This window comes from Peromyscus maniculatus, chromosome 8 (assembly GCF_049852395.1).
Source record: "Peromyscus maniculatus bairdii isolate BWxNUB_F1_BW_parent chromosome 8, HU_Pman_BW_mat_3.1, whole genome shotgun sequence".
In the NCBI taxonomy this organism is placed as follows: domain Eukaryota; kingdom Metazoa; phylum Chordata; class Mammalia; order Rodentia; family Cricetidae; genus Peromyscus; species Peromyscus maniculatus.
The window spans coordinates 8,794,718-8,811,335 of record NC_134859.1 but is presented as its reverse complement, the minus strand read 5'-3'; positions in this window follow the sequence as shown (position 1 = coordinate 8,811,335).

Genomic DNA, 16,618 nt, shown 5'->3' with positions numbered 1-16,618 from the left:
TCTATTTATAGCTTCAAGAATGTGGAAGCTAAGCATGGTGGCATATTCCTGTAACTCCAGTACTTGAGAGACAGAGGCAGTAGATTCAGTATGATCAGTAGCCCAAGGCTATCCCTGGTGGTGTAGCAGATTGGTGGTTAGCCTGGCATATAAGAGACCATGTCTCAAAGCAACAAAAAACAATGAAAGGAACAGACATTACCCTGCACTAGGGAGGTGGGAGTAGGAAGATTGTGAATCATATTCCTGAGACAAGGCCTGATTAAGAATAAACAAACAAACAAAACAACTAATGATGTTCTTTTCTGAGAAATGCCTTTTCTCATTTAGCGAAGTGCCTTTATTTCAGGACACATATTTAACTAATAGTTAATATTTCTCTGATGGTTGTTGACTCTAATTTGTGATGCTACCAGCTCTTCCACATGCCATTCTCCTCAAGTTTCCTTATAAAACAGGACAAGCTTAGTCCACAGTCACCTTACCTTTGAGGATGATGTGTTTAGAGTGATTTGAAATAAAGAGTTCAGATTTATTTCTCATAAGACTGTTATTTGGAGGTGGATTTCATGACCTCCTCTTATCTCTCTCTTGCCTGTGGATAAAGCTCTTTATGAGATGGGTGTTTTCCAGGGAACAACTTTATTCTTGGGAAGGGTGACAGGACTCTTAAAGAGGAAAGAAATTAGAAACTGGAGCTGGAGGCAATATGGCCTACCAAAAAATAAAATAAAGAAGGAGCAAAAATAAAAGAAAATCCAGTTTAAAGTAGCCAGTATTTGAAATGTGTGTGTATATAACCTGGACTATGAAGCAGGTTCACATCTCCATTTCCCCCATATGTTCCATGTCTTCCTTAAACCCAGCCAAGCCTAGTGGCAATTGAAAATGCACACCAAACAACATTAGCAGTATTCTAAGACCTAGTGTAGCACACTTTGTGGACTCTGGGCCCACAGCTGCCCACCAGCCCAATTTTATCATGCATTTGTATGGGGATGCAGCCACACCTACTCAGTTGAACATGGTCTATTGATGTTTTCATGCTCCAAAACTGACTTGAACAGCATAGTTTGGACATCCAAGTGTGTATTATTTACCATCTGGCCTTCCAGAAAAGATTTGTGGATGTGCTTTGTGGATCTCATGGTGGAAAGAGACTACCTGCAGAATTACTTTTTGAATGTAAGAGAAAAGGCATTCCTTGTCTGAGGCAGCAGAGCCTCAGCTAAGGGAAACAAATGAAGTTCTTCTTGAGTAGGAGGGAGATGTGCTTGAGAGAGAAGAGAAACATCCAATCACTTGGGCTCAGTCTTCATGCACTGCCTCCTCAGGTTGGGAATCTACTTCATCTATAGTGAAATTAGAATGAGCAGTGGTAAGATGCCTCATCTTTAATAATGATTAGTGACAGGAGAATCATGTAATTGGGGCTGGCAATGACTTCCTATGACTTCTCTTCCCTAAACCTTGTGTTCAAGTCTTCATCTCCAATACAAAGATGGGGTCCTTACAGAGTTATTAGTGATAGAGTTGTTAGTATGTTCCCTGAAAAAGCAAGGCTGGTGTCTGTGTGTGAAGAGGACATTAGCGTTCAGGTATATAGGGAAAGGAAGTCATGAAAGGACTCCAGGAGAAGTTCATCTTCTACAGGCTAGGAGGAGAAGTCTGACTTAGTTGGTTTTTAAATTATTGGGACAAAACACATGACAAAAGGATTTATTTTGTCTCATGGTTTGAGTGATCCGTCCCCTTGTGGTGAGGAGGGGAGCGGCAGGAGAATGGGATAGCTGTTTGCATCTGCAGCCCGAAAGCAGAGCCCTGCATGCCTCTGCTCAGCTGCCTTCCTCCTTTTTTCTTTTGTATTCAGCAGGTGACTCCAGGTCACAGGACTGTCCCCCCATTCAGGAAGGTTATTCCTTTTCAGTACTTACATATACTTGCAGATGTGGTTCTGAATCCAGTCAAATTGACAATGAAGATGAACCATGACAATGACACACTCACAAGGACACAGAGCTTGTCCATGCTTTATAGTCTAACGTCTGGCCTCTAGAATTTAGGGAGGACACTTCTGTGGTTTTGGTCAACCAGACTATGGGACTTTTTGACATTATATCAGGTATAATTCTGAACCAGAAATAAATTTTTATTCAGGTATAATCAGCCGTCTCTGGAGACACTTCCCCATGTCATAGTCAGAGTTTGGGATTACGAACTACCTTTGTGTAGCTAGGAAGGCTGCTAAATGTCTTGGTAGCACATAGCTGCTACCTCAGAACCAACAATTACTTAGCCTGAAATGCCACTGGTGCTCAGCATAAGGACTCTTGATGTCTCACAGGACATACTGTTCCCAGGCTCTCTTCTCTTATCCCTTGCAGACCTCCAGTGTTCTCTGTAGGTGCCAGAGGAGATTTTCTACTCATATGAGGTCGTCAGAGTTAACAATGCTGAGTTACTTGGCTCTTGCTGCTCTCCTAGTGAATTCCCAATGAACACCAAGAAAAACTAGTGGGTGCTGCATGACGTCTGTGACAGGGACTCGGGCTCCTCTGAGAGACATTCTTCCCCAGAGGGCCTATAACTTGTCCAGGTTTGCAGCCTGTGGTTGGGACTGGTATGGGTGAGGAAGAATGAGTGATGGATGGGCTGCAAGCCTCCCAGACTAGGCAAGCTGTTGGGAAGCTTTCTTTAATATCACATTTTATATACAACCATGGGTCAGGCCAGGCTATAGATGGACTATCCCTGATCACAGTACAGAGGTGTGATCAATTGTACTCAGACAGAGAGTCATCACATGATTTATTTATGCAGCAATGCAGCTCTTGGGTTCTGATGGTGAGCACAGAAGGGAAAATTTCTCTGTGTGTGCCTATATATATGTGTGTGTACATATAAGAGGGTCTCTGTGTATACATGGGTACATAGACATATAGATGCTTTGGATCATATGTATGTGGGGGTATATGTGTTTGTGACTATGGATGTGTGTATGATTGTAGTTGTGTGTGGATGCATATATTCATATGTATGTTTGTCCATTTATATGTGTACATATATGTGTGTGTATGTGGTTTGTGTATATGTGGTGTATATATGCATATGTATATATGTATGTATGACTATAACAGTGTATATATTTGTATGTCTACAGGTATGTATGTAGGTATATATAGGCATGTGGATACATTTGTTTGTATGCATGCATAAGCACACATGCTTATGTGGAAAGAATGGGTGTATGTATGTGTATAAGGGCATATGTACAGGTGTGAATGGATGCATTCATATGTTTGTCTGTATGGTAATGAATATGTATGTTCATGTATGTGTTATATTTTATGGATGTATATGCATGAATAATTGTAGTAGCATGTGAATGGATATGTGTACATTTGTGTATGAGGGTGTTCATATATATTTATGAATGTATATATGAACATTCGTGTATATGAATATACATTTATTTTAATGTATTGTGTATGTGTGCATATTGATGTGTGTATAAATGTGTATAGGCATGTGTATATGTTTGTCTGTGGATGTGGATGTGCATGCCTGTATTTAGTGTCCTGTGATCTGCCCATTTTCAGCTAAGCCTGTAATTAGCTCTTTAGAGACTAGACATAATCACTCTTTGCTTTTTCTACCTGTAAATCCTCATTTGGCTTTCAGATTCCTTGTTCATATTCCAGCTTTAAATCACAGGGAATTGGACTTTTGGTGAGTACCAAGCTATATTAACTCTGCATAGTACTGTAGGAGAGTACCTGAAGAGATTCCTAGAGTCTCTGTGTCTTGAAACACACACACACACACACACACACACACACACACACACACACACACACACACACCTTTGTCTGCATTGGAGACATTTATGAGGAATATGTTTGTACACATTTGCTAAATCCCCTTCCTACTGGAATGAGGTCCGTTCAAGGAAGTTACCAGAAGGCATCTATTGTCTCTTCCTTGTGCCTGTTGAATCCATACAGGATAACAAACTGTCACTTGTACCCAGCTGCAGAGAGTGCAGTCTCTATCACAAGTGCTTAAACTCTTAGGTTTCAGAGCCAAGTTAAGCATATGTAGCCCAGGCACATGTTGCGTCTGCACCCACAATGCCTTGTGACAGTCATGGCCTTGCTTTTGTCAGTATAGTGATGTTCAGAGAATCTAAGGTGAATGAATGATGCTCTAGTCCTTTGTTAGGACAAATGCACCTGCTTATGATGATATTATATCTAAACAAGCCCACTGGAACTTGAGATATTGCATGTATATGACATAGTAAATGAACCTAATCTGTGGAATATCAGTGTAACCCTCCTGAGGAAACAGTCCATGGAGTTGCCCTGCATTGTTTACAACTTTTTTGCTGCTGTAAGCTGCACTGGTCTGAGAGAAGATCAGAATTCACAAATACTCTGTAAGGGCAAAGTGCTTCAGTCCAAATGCGGTGAGCAGGGGATATTCTGTGCTGCATGTGTTGGTTGCTATCCTTGAGATCTCACTAGCCTGGGGAAGTTGTTTTGGGTCTATGCTCTCTGGTATAGTGGGTCAGAGTTACACAAGCCCCTGTAGTGCCTGAAATCTGGCTAGTGTGGCCAATGATTAGATCTTTTAATTTTATGTAATTATAATTAATATGAACTCTGATCTCATAACTTGAAATAAAATTTGGGTACACTGCATATTTTTATTATCCATGTAACACATTTTAAAGCATAGACAAAAGCGTACAAAGATATGTGCCAAACTGTTAATGCCTCTCAAGCTGGGATTAGAAATGCGTAAAGAGGGGATTTTAATGTCTTATCTTGCCTAATTCCAAAAAGAAAAAGAAGAAAGGAGTGGGATTAGAAACTAATCAAATCAATCAGTGAGACTAATTATATCATGGAACCAATTATGTAGAACCATGTCCTGGAATTAAAATGAAAAGGAGAGAGATGGAGAGTTGGCTGATTATCTCTGTAATCCAGGCAAGGTCCTCCCCCACTTTGCAGGGAAAGTGAACTCTGGGCCTCAGGCATCTGCTTCTTAAGACATATGCATTTGACACCTCATGACTGTTTGGACAATACTCAAAAATCTGAGTACCCTGCAGGTGGGGATCACAGAGAGAAGCAAGATGTGGAAGCAGAGATGTGTTTTACCTCCAGTCTCTAAAACCAAACCTCTATGCATAACCCTCTTTGTTGAAAGCCCTTGCAAAGCATACAGGCCCTTGCCTAGGCTGATCAACAATGGTGAAGATGTCTTTCTAATTGTCATTGAAGTGACATGTAAATGGGTAACTAAGGGTAATGTTGGCAGGCCTGTTCATGCCACATTTGGTAGCAACAGAGGGACAGAATTCTTCCTTAGGTTTTTTTTCTTTTCTTCCTTCCTTCCTTCCTTCCTTCCTTCCTTCCTTCCTTCCTTCCTTCCTTCCTTCCTTCCTTCCTCCCTCCCTCCCTCCCTCCCTCCCTCCCTCCCTCCCTCCCTCCCTCTTTCTTTCTTTCTTTCTTTCTTTCTTTCTTTCTTTCTTTCTTTCTTTCTTTCTTTCTTTCTTTCTTTCTGTCTCTCTCTCTCTCTTTCTCTCTCTTTCTTTCTTTCTTTCTTTCTTTCTTTCTTTCTTTCTTTCTTTCTTTCTTTCTTTCTTTCTTTCTTTCTTTCTTATGTATGTGTGGTATACATGTGTGGGCATGTGCATATATGTGGAATCCACAGGTTGACATGAAGTATCTTCTATCACTGTCCTCTTTCTGAACATGGAATTTACTAGACTGACTGGCCAGCAAGCTCTGGAACCCTCCTGTCTCTGCCTCCTAGTTCCAGGACTAAGGCACAAAACATTTTATTTTCTTTAAAGATGCACTCCTAAACATTAAATACTTGTGCCAAAAAGAATAAAGGGCCACTCATGAGTGACCATGTGGATTCAGGTTGGCCTGATTGACATGTCCCACTCATGAAACAGTTGCATGAACATTCAGAGTTACAGAACCAAGATGGTCAGTCATAAATGAAAGCATTTACACAGTATGTTGGTGGGGCCATGAGGTAGTTGAGTTACAGCAGAAGGGAAACCTCTGCTTTCAGTTTCATATGCTATCTCATGACACTTTTTGTTTTGGGGTTGGTGGAAGCTAAGCTAACACTTATCAAAAGATTTTCTAAATAAACAAGTGTAAAGTCAGATGGAAGCAAATGGCAGATGAGTACTAAGGGAAAGAATGTTAGCCCAAGGTAATTTTGACTGCCAATCTGCAATATTTCAACTTTGCACAATTAGACATTTCTAAGGAGTCAACCCATGGAATCTTCAACACAGGACTGGCTTTTATGGAACACTTCATTTCTCAGCCCCAAGGAAATCGGTAAACATGGAAGGAAGTGGAAGTGCAGGCCAGAAGACATAGAGGCGAACTCATGGGGTACAGTTAAAAACAGATAGAATTAAATCCTCTTCTAGAACAACACTGTCAAGTCCCAGGCTGTGGAGACTGCTCCCTCTGAAGTTAGCAGAGTGTTCTTTGTGCATGTCAAATCAATGTGTCCTGGCTATATCCCTGCCTTATTGTTATTACAAAGGCAGCCCTGTCATAGAACTGCAAGGGCCTCTGGGACTCAGGTCTAGTCTGGGGTCTAAACCGCACTAGGTGCTAATTTCCACAGAGTTGCAATCAAACTAGAGGTTAAATCTGACTCTGCAGCAGGGGACCACACGGGACCACAAATGGCCTGCCTTTTACGTTCCCTTCCCAGCATTGTGTAATGAATGCAGCATATGGCACATTTTAATTTCAGCAAATATTAATTTTTAATGGGAAGTATACACCTGGCTTTGTGTTGTTCCAGAATTATCACAAAGGCCAGAACTTCTTTATGTGATCCAATTGTAATTAAAGTAAAGAAACCTATATACATATTTTTGATTGAGAATGTGTAGCCCAGGTTGGCCTTAAACTCAAGATCTTCTGAATGCTAGGAATACAGGTGGACCACCATATCCAGCCACCTATGGACACAGAGTCTATGTTCAGCATGTTGCATCTTCAATGTAGTAAATTAGCAGAGTCCATGCTGTTCTTTGCCATCTGCTGATATTTCAGTATATTTCTGACCCTCTGAAAAATTATAAAATAGCTACCAGTACTGAGGGTAAATATGCACCAAGAAAAGGGAAAATTCTATTGTGTTATCATCTGGCAATTAAAAAAAATCAGTGTTTGATGATCCCCCAAGTACTTTTTTATAGCCAACAATGCCCTTAAAGTTCCAATTTTCCCCTTCCACCTCCTATGTGCTAGGCTACAGGTATATACTATCACATCCAGTTTTAAGGGACACTGGGAACTAAGTACAGAGTTTTTTTTTGCTTGCTAGGCAAGCACTCTATCATCCTGGCTACTTCCTCAGTCCTCTTCCTCTATCTAGTGCATAATATTTGAATTCATCCCATTTGTGTGCCCCTGTGGAGGACTAAGGGGGGAGAGAGGAGGGGTGGAGGGAGGAAAAACAGCAAAAACAACAAAAATAAGAATAAGAATCACACCAGGTTTCCTTTCTCAGCTACTTGTAAACACAACCCCCCTTTTTTAATGTTTTTATTAGAGAGGCGTCTGTATTCTATTTTGTAATTCATTTCCCTGAGGGAACTTTAGACCTTACAGGTCTGTTTGCAATTCCTATCAGACTGGAGGGTTGCAGAAAGAGCAGAATAATGGAAAATTCACAAGTTGCTCAATTTTGGAACACACACACACATTCCAGTTTCTTGACAATTTCTTAAGTCTGTAGACCTTGATGTTCTCATCTCATGCATTTGGTTGGAGCCTGATATTTATAACTGGCAGGTTTGATAAAATTTTAAAGAGGAAGTTGAAGCTGATGAGCAAGAGCAAATGGAAGTGTGTAGTTTGCACCTTGTAGCAGAGCATTCCAGTTTTATTTTCGCTCTCTGTATTGAGAGTATTCCTTGGAGGTGCCGGTGTTACTCAGGGCTGACTCTCATCTGTGTTGAAATGGCTTCTAGGGAGCTTTCCAGCATTCCAATTTTAGTGCAGTTGGTCATATCTGAGAATGCAAGACAGAACAGATAGCAGTTTAGAATTCATGTAAATATACATTTATACTCCACGTGTGAACTCATAATGGGTGGGATAAATCTTTTCATTTCAACCTAAGTGAAATAGGAAATAGCTTGAAAGGAGGAAGTGGGGTTGACCAAAATGTCCTCTGGATTCTCAGCACAAACTGACATAGAGAATTGCTTGAAAGTCCTATGACCAAGATCTAGCCACACAATAGGTGTTAACATTGCCATCTCAATAAATACTGACTTTATCTTAGAAAGGTTTTCCAACTTGTCTGCTTTACAGAATAATAAACATACACTAAAGTAAAGAACCAAGACAGGAGGCCTCTTGTGCCCCTCCCCACACTCTGCAATTAGGATTGCGTTTTATCTATACTTCATGTGGTGACTGCCAGGCCAAGACATGATTCACCAATTCCATCCATAAAGATCTTAGTTCTGCATCTAAGCTTGGCTGTACCCATTACTACAGCCATGAACTTGGTTCTCTAAGATGAGCATGGAGTTCATTTTCCCAGGTGTCCAAAAAATTTCAAACTTAGTTTGGTTGAATTGATAACCAGACAAGGAAAGGGGAAACAGTAGCTCCGGGTCACGCCAAGCCCTGGCAGTCCAAGAGTCCACTTATAAAATAAACACACAGACACTTATATTATTTAAACTGTTTGGCCTAATGGCTCAGGCTTCTAGCTATCTAATTCTTACTTCTTAAATTAATCCATTTCTATAAATCTGTACCTTGTCAAGTGGCTCATGGGTTACCGGCATCTTCACATGCTGCTTGTCATGGCAGCAGCTGCTGTGTCTCCCTACGCCTTCCTGTTCTCTCAATTCTCCTCTCTGTTAGTCCCGCCTATACTTCCTGCCTGGCTACTGGCCAATCAGTGTTTTATTTATTGACCAATCAGAGCAACACATTTGACATACAGACCATCCCACAGCAGGAAACGGTCAATATACCTACAGTCTCCATTGCCTTTCTCCTTATGTGCTTCCTACCACCCCCTTCCTTTCCTCCTCATTCTGCCCGGGGGTAGAACCCAGGAACGAGAAGTGGTAGGCAAGCCCTTTATCACTGTTAGCTGTACTCCAGCTCAACCCTCGCTCACATTTGTACTCTCTGTTTTTCGATGACTCAGCATTCTCTCTCTCTCTCTCTCTCTCTCTCTCTCTCTCTCTCTCTCTCTCTCTCTCTCTCTCTCTCCATTTCCCATACCCCTTTCTCTGCTGTAGGTAAAAAAGTAGTTTGATGCATCATTGATAGAACCAGTAAGACCCAATATCTACTCCGGTGCGAACACAGGCGGCAATAATATGATATTAATTCATGTGTAGGTGTGCACACAGACACACACACAGAAACACATATGAACCCATACTCATATACTATCTTTCAAAGGAAAAAAAAGCTGCAAGTTGAGAGACTTTTCCCCCAAGAACTATATTAATGTAGGTGAGCCTTACGTCATTCAAGCACTCTCCTGTAGTTGATTCCTTCCTCCTGCCTTTCTCCTGTTGGATCCTCGACCAGTCCCTACTCAGGTAGTAGTCATTTGCAGAGGGGTCTCTTTCCATCCTCATAGTTAATACTTCATGCAGACCCTAGGCTGACAGACACTCTCGACCCAGTGTCCCCTGAAATTAGAGACAGCTTGACCACAAGTGTGCATTCTGGACTACTCACCTATCAGGTAGCAAAGGGCCTTTCTTTCCTCTAAAATCTATAAAAAGGGACCCCTATTCTGCCTTAGGGGCCTGAACTCTCTTCAGATGCTCTACCATGCTGCTGTTTGCCTATACATCTGTGGTATTAATTATAAACCTTTGGCTCCAAAGGACAAAATGCCTCAGTGTTCTCTTTGAATCCCAAGTCCAATACTTTGACCTCCTCACTCTATTCCTTTGTGATACTACAGTTTGAACACAGGGTCTCTCACACACTGAGCAAACATAGGGATTCTGCAGATACTTCGAAGACATCAGAGACTGTTTAAATTAGCTACTTCTCCAGGGGATTTATTTATTTATTTATTATTTATTATTATTCATTCATTCATTCATTCATTTATTTATTTATTTTTGGTTTGGTAAATTAGAGGCTTCTGTAGTTGAAGTTTTTTTTTTGGTCCTGCCCAGCCCCACAGATCCTGTAGCTGCTTGGACCCAAGTAAACACAAAGAGGCTTTATTAATTAAAACTGCTCAGCCATTAGCTCAGGCTTAGTACTGACTAGTTCTTACACTTAGATTAGCCCATAATTTTTATTTATGTTTAGCCACGTGGCTTGGTACCTTTTCTCAGTTCTGCCTTCACATCTTGCTTCCTCTGTGTCTGTATGGTGACTCCCGACTCAGCCTTCCTGTTCCCAAAATTCTCTTCTCTATTTGTCCCACCTATACTTCCTGCCTGGCTACTGGCCAATCAGCATTTTATTTATTAACCAATCAGAGCAACACATTCACAGCATATAGAGTGATTTCCAAAGCAGGCTTCCATTGACACTATTTTTTGTCCTTCTGAAGTAAACAAGGGCATTTTACATAAAATATAGTGTTTGTAGGAAACACAGGATATATTTTTAGCACATGGCCATAATTTCTACCTAAACTTTCATTAATATAATATGTTTCATTCCAGAATGAAAAGATCGACCAGATTTTATCTGATATTCACAAAAAATGACACACTCTAATGCTCCCTTCCCAACACAGACTTGACACAAAATAGTAATGGTTTTCCATGGCAGGGATGATGAGCCATTCACCACTGATCCCACTTCCAAAGTCACCAGCTGTGGCACCACAAATTATCCAGTTGCCCTGGATACCCAAGGCAAAAGGAATAAAGTGGGAAGTACAGGGATGTGTCAATACTTCTTGCCTACACATAAGCGCACTGATGCTTATAAAAATATGTAGACCAGTTTGGTGGCAGGAAGGGCCATTTGGCTGTCTGGTTAATCATCTACCCATCCATCTACCCATCCCAATTTCACCAGTACAACTTGACAATATTTCTTCCTACCATTTACATAACCTGCAACACATTTCCTATTTAGTATATAGCCTTCAATTCTGTTTCTAGTCATAAAATAGCCACCAAAATAAGCACCAGAGGATCCTTTCATACCGTGCTCTATAGGAGCCTTTTAGAACCACTGACTTGTTTAATATCCTAGGAATTAAAGTCTTTCCTGCTGCTGTCATCATCCTCCCCCATGGGATGGTGCTGAGGCACACACACTCAATACTACACAGTGGCTCTTAGCTCTGGAAAGAACTGTCAGGAAGAGGGAGAGCTGGAATCTGACTCATGGTCCAGTGGAGTTTAAAAATGCTAATCTAGTCTCTTAGAGCTCTGTAGTGGGTAGCCATTCCAGCTTGGATCTGGAAGTTCCAAACCCCATTGAGACTCTGGCAACTGTCACACCTATGAGGCAGGGCCAGGGAGGTGCCTGGAGACCCGAGATCTGGATGGGCGAGCATGCTCTCTGTGCCGGGATCCTGAACGGTGGAGGTGGACCGAGCAGAGCTCCAGAGAACACCGCTGGACTGCGATACACCTTCCCCATACCCTGCAACCTACCTTTCCCTTTTTGTAAGTAACCCACTAAATAAATCTTCCTTTTAACTAAGTGGAGTGGCCTTAATAATTTCACCAATAGAGCTTGCCAAAAACCTAGGTTTTAAGGAGACTCATGTATATGCCTCTGACTTCCCAGCTACCTAACAGTCTATCCTTCCCAATGGGTAACATCCAGACAGTTTCCTGGAACCTCAGGGGAAACACGTGGTACCCCAACCTGACCTGCCTTGGGCACTATGGAAAAACTCTGTGGTTTGGATCTCCCAAATGATCAGGTTCCAGTTGCACATTCCTTATAATGTTGACCTATCGATGGGAAGGGATATGTCAATAAAGGATCAAAATATGACCCTATCAGTCAAGGGTTATCCTAAGCATTAGCTATAACCCTTTTTCCTCTTTTTTATTTTTATTTTTAGCAGGGTCTTATAGAGCACAGACTGGCCTCCAAGTCACTATATAGACAAAGAAGGCCTTAGTTTTTTTTTTTAAATTCTCTTTCTTTTATCTCCTAATATTGATATTACAGGTGTATACTACTACATCTAGAACTGAACTCATGTGTTATATAGACACTCTACCAACTGAGCTGCATCCCTAGCCATCCCTGCCCATACTTAAGAGACTCATGCTGTATGGCCCCAAGATAATGGGGTCTTTTGTTGACCCAAACACCATCATCCTTGTTCTGCTCTTGAACTTAAAACTTAAAAGTTTTCCAAGAAACAAATAGAAACAAGAATAACAATAGCAGAAGAAACAATGGAAAAAAATTGCAAGTGCTTAGTGGAATCAAGGAAAGGCAATGTAAGACCTGCAAGACTACACCTTTGAAGGGTTAGTGTTGGAGCCCCCAGCTCCTCTAACAGTATCCATGTGAGCCAGAAAGTCTCTACAGAGAGATACACTAGATGCCCACTCTCCTGGCAATCATGGACATGATGAGTCTGTGCTCACCTATGACTGATAGGGTTGCCTAGGTATCCTATAAACCATGGAGTGCACGTCTAGCACCATGGAGTGCATGCCCAGCACTTTCCTAAGGCTGGTGGCAATATGGTTATTGGATAAAGACCAGTGGAAGTGGACATGATGCTATGGTGAGGATCATTGTCAGCATCAACTAATTGGAAAGGATATTGATTAGAGGACAACATGTTTCATGCCAGAGAAAAGGAAAGTGCTTGGCCATTGGTTCCTTTTCCTAAAGTGGCTTTTAGACTCTGAGGGACCTAAACTCATGGTATGGAAAGATGTCTTCTGTCTGGCTACAACTGTTCTGCTTTGGGAAACGGTGGACAGTTCTAAACATATCCATGGGATGCAGGCACCAGTGTGTTTCCATCAAAGTGCAGTGATCTGCTGCCTCCTTACAGTGGTCCCCAGGACACTGATAAGGTACACAGAGTTGAGTTCATGTGTGTCTTGTCAGAGAGATGCAAGCAGGATAGGTAGGACAGTGTTCTCTGCAGCACTTTCTTACCTGGTCAGTCCATTCCACAACTGGAAATAGACAAGCAAGTGGTTGTTCCTATTACTTTCAGTTATTCATCAGTAACAGCACATAAAGTTCATTCAACTGGGGATTTTATGCATAAACAGCAAGATGATAGCCAAGTCTGCAACAGAACTAATGCCCTGTACTTGGAAATCTTAATTTATTGTCTTCCTTGTCACGTTCATATGTGTGAACTGTGTGTTAGAGCTTTAGGGTAAAATAACAAACAAACAAAATCCCATGCTCTGGATAAGAGAAAATATGTGCAAATGTCATGCACTGCTACCTTTTTTAACCATAATGCTAAATGTGTGATGCATCATAGTCTATTTTTACCATCCCTGGAAATCCCACAGCCCATGTGTTATAGCTGCCATATGACATCACAAAAGAGATTGTATGCCAGAGTGAATGCAGACCACTGGATGCCACAGAGTACTCTGGATTGAAGAGCAAACTCTTAAGTGTGTTAGTTCTTTTCAACCCTCGTGGGTTGTATGATTTAGTCTTCCCCAGTAAGGCCTCAACTTCATCCAGTGCTGTTAACATGGAGTAACATTTCTGTCATCCTATCAGGTTCACAAAAGATAGATGGGATAGTACAAAGCCCTAACACCCAGCCCACTGTTACTAAACAAATGGGGAAAATAAGTTAGGAAGGTCAGCTGTGATGAGCTGCTCTGGTCTGAGCAGGATTTGCCGAATCCTCAGTCATTTCTACTTGCAGAAGATCCCCTGTATGTACAGTAGAAGCCATTGAGCATCTGGTCAGTGATTGTTACTCTCTCTCTGAAAAAGTCTCCTCTACTATGGCCAAAGGAAGCCCTTGTGATATCTGCAGATGCTTCTGTGGTGTTGCACGGGTATGCCCAGTGCCATTTTTGTATCTTACATGATGATTCCCAGTTACTGCCAGACTGAAAACAAGTTACCTATTGTGGTTTGGATGCGAAGTGTGCTTCCATAGGTTTATGTGTTTGACCATGTCATCCCCAGCCAGGGGCACAATTTTAGAAAGTGGTGGAACTTTTAGGAGGTGGAGCCTAGCTAGAGGAAGAGAGTCACTGATGGAAGGACTTGAAGTTTTATAGCCCCACCCTACTTCTCCATCTACTTTCTGCATTCCTGATATAATTCAACAATGCTCTCATCATTCTTGCTTTATCTTCTTGAATTATGAGTCAATATAAAACAGTCTTCCCGTAAGCTGTTTCTAGTCAGGTATTTGGTCATAACAACTAGAAAGTATCACATTTGCCTTATGGAAGTATGGGTTTTATGAAATGGCATAGGGTATCCTATTGGACAATCTCCCTGGATTATGCTTTTGGTAATGAATGTCCACATGACCACTGTGTGTGTATTGTTTTCACAAGGCAGAATGTGAGGTTGAAGACTGTAAGCCATGGAATGAAAGAAATACTAGCATGTCTTTTTCTGCTTTGTCCTTGCTGGTTTCATGAAGTAAGATGGTCTTATGAGGAGTGATGTCAGAATAACTATCTTGAGCCCACAGACATAAAAATTACAATATTCAGAGGTTTTATGAATTGTTCACTTCAGTTTTGTCTTCTAAGGACAAAAGACCTAAAAGATGTCCAATATAAAGGAAACGTTAGGAATAGCCAGTCCTATCACTGCAAATACTACCTGCATTATCTATGAAGTCAAATTATTAAAGCAGTACAGCTCGTCTTACATTTAAGATTGCTCATTGTGAGGAACTAAGGAGCTTGTGTGTTCAAGGCAAGCATCCTACCACTATGTCCTCAACTTTTTTTTTTCTGTTCTTGAGACAGCAAATAAAGTAGATAGGCCCTTGGCCCAAACCAAAAGACTCAGTGAACAGAATTGTAAATGAATAGGAAAGCATTTCAAGACAACAAAGTATTCTATGGGAATATTTTAAAAACATGTACGCCATTTATTTAGAAAATCTAAAAGAAATGAAGTTTCTAGATTTACCTAAACTACCTAAGTTAAAACAAGCAGAGATCAACAACGTGAACAGACACAAACAAGGAGACTGAAAGGAATAAATGACATTCCAACAACAAAAAGAAAGAAAAAAACACACAAAGGGAAAGAAAGGAAGAAAGACAAAAGCTGAAGTCTAGATGGACTCACAGCAATATTCTACCAAACTTTCAAAGAGCTACAACCAAGAAATTTTAAATTATTTTTTTAAAATAGAAACAGAAAGAACACTTTGAAATTCCTTCTAGAAAGCTAAAATTACTTTAGCACCCAAACCATGTAAATACACACACACACACACACACACACACACACACACACACACACACACACACACAAATATCCAAGTAAACAACAACAATAAAAAGAAAACTTCAGGCCAATATCCTCAAAGAATATAGATGCAAAGATCCTCAATAAATGCCTGCAGGCTAAGTGCAGACATATATGATTTATTTGATTACTAATATTGTTTTATTTGGATTTGCTTCATGATCATGTACTATTTAAGGCTTGCCTGTCTTTCCCATGCCTCTGGATATTTGTTCTACAGTGCTTCATCCCGTGTGGAGTTCCTACTGTTTTCTAAAGCCACATAGGTGGAGTTAAAGAGTGGACTGGGGGCCGGGCGGTGGTGGCGCACGCCTTTAATCCCAGCACTCGGGAGGCAGAGCCAGGTGGATCTCTGTGAGTTCGAGGCCAGCCTGGACTACCAAGTGAGTCCCAGGAAAGGCGCAAAGCTACACAGAGAAACCCTGTCTCGAAAAACAAAAAAAAAAAAAAAAAACAAAAACAAAAAAACAAAAAAAAAGAGTGGACTGGGGAGGTATTTGTAGCTGACATGTGTTGATGGTCATTTCTGATTTTCATAGCTTATGTTCTAGGAGGCTCATGCCATTTAAAGAAGAGATGATGATCTCTTCTTTTGGTGTAGCAAAGAATGTTTTATTTCATAATTGTATACTGGGGAAAGAGAATTCTATATGTCTAGTCATCCACTCATCTATCAATCAAGTCTATCTGTTTTCTGTTTCTATCTCTCTCTGTCATCTGTCTGTCTGTCTGTCATTCTATCTATCTATCTATCTATCTATCTATCTATCTATCTATCTATCTATCTATCTATATCTTCTATCATCTATCATGTATCTGTCTGTCTATCTATCTGCCTTTATCTTATTGGGTCTAAAAGTTCCCAATCTTGCTTTCTGTATGCATGGACTGCAGTTCTCACTCTCTAGTTGCCCTGGACTCCCTGGAGCCCCTGCCTTCTCAGTACTGCCTCAGGACTCAGCTTAAGCCCCTTCCCTGGAGTTAGTGCTCTGTTCTGATGATTTGGTCATGCTTATAGCAGACATTCTATTTCTGGAGTGAATTTTGTACAGTCTTAATTTTCAGCGTCTCTTCTCAGACCTTCCCTTATTCCCAAAGCTTGGGGTGACCAGCATTGAAGTAATTTGGCT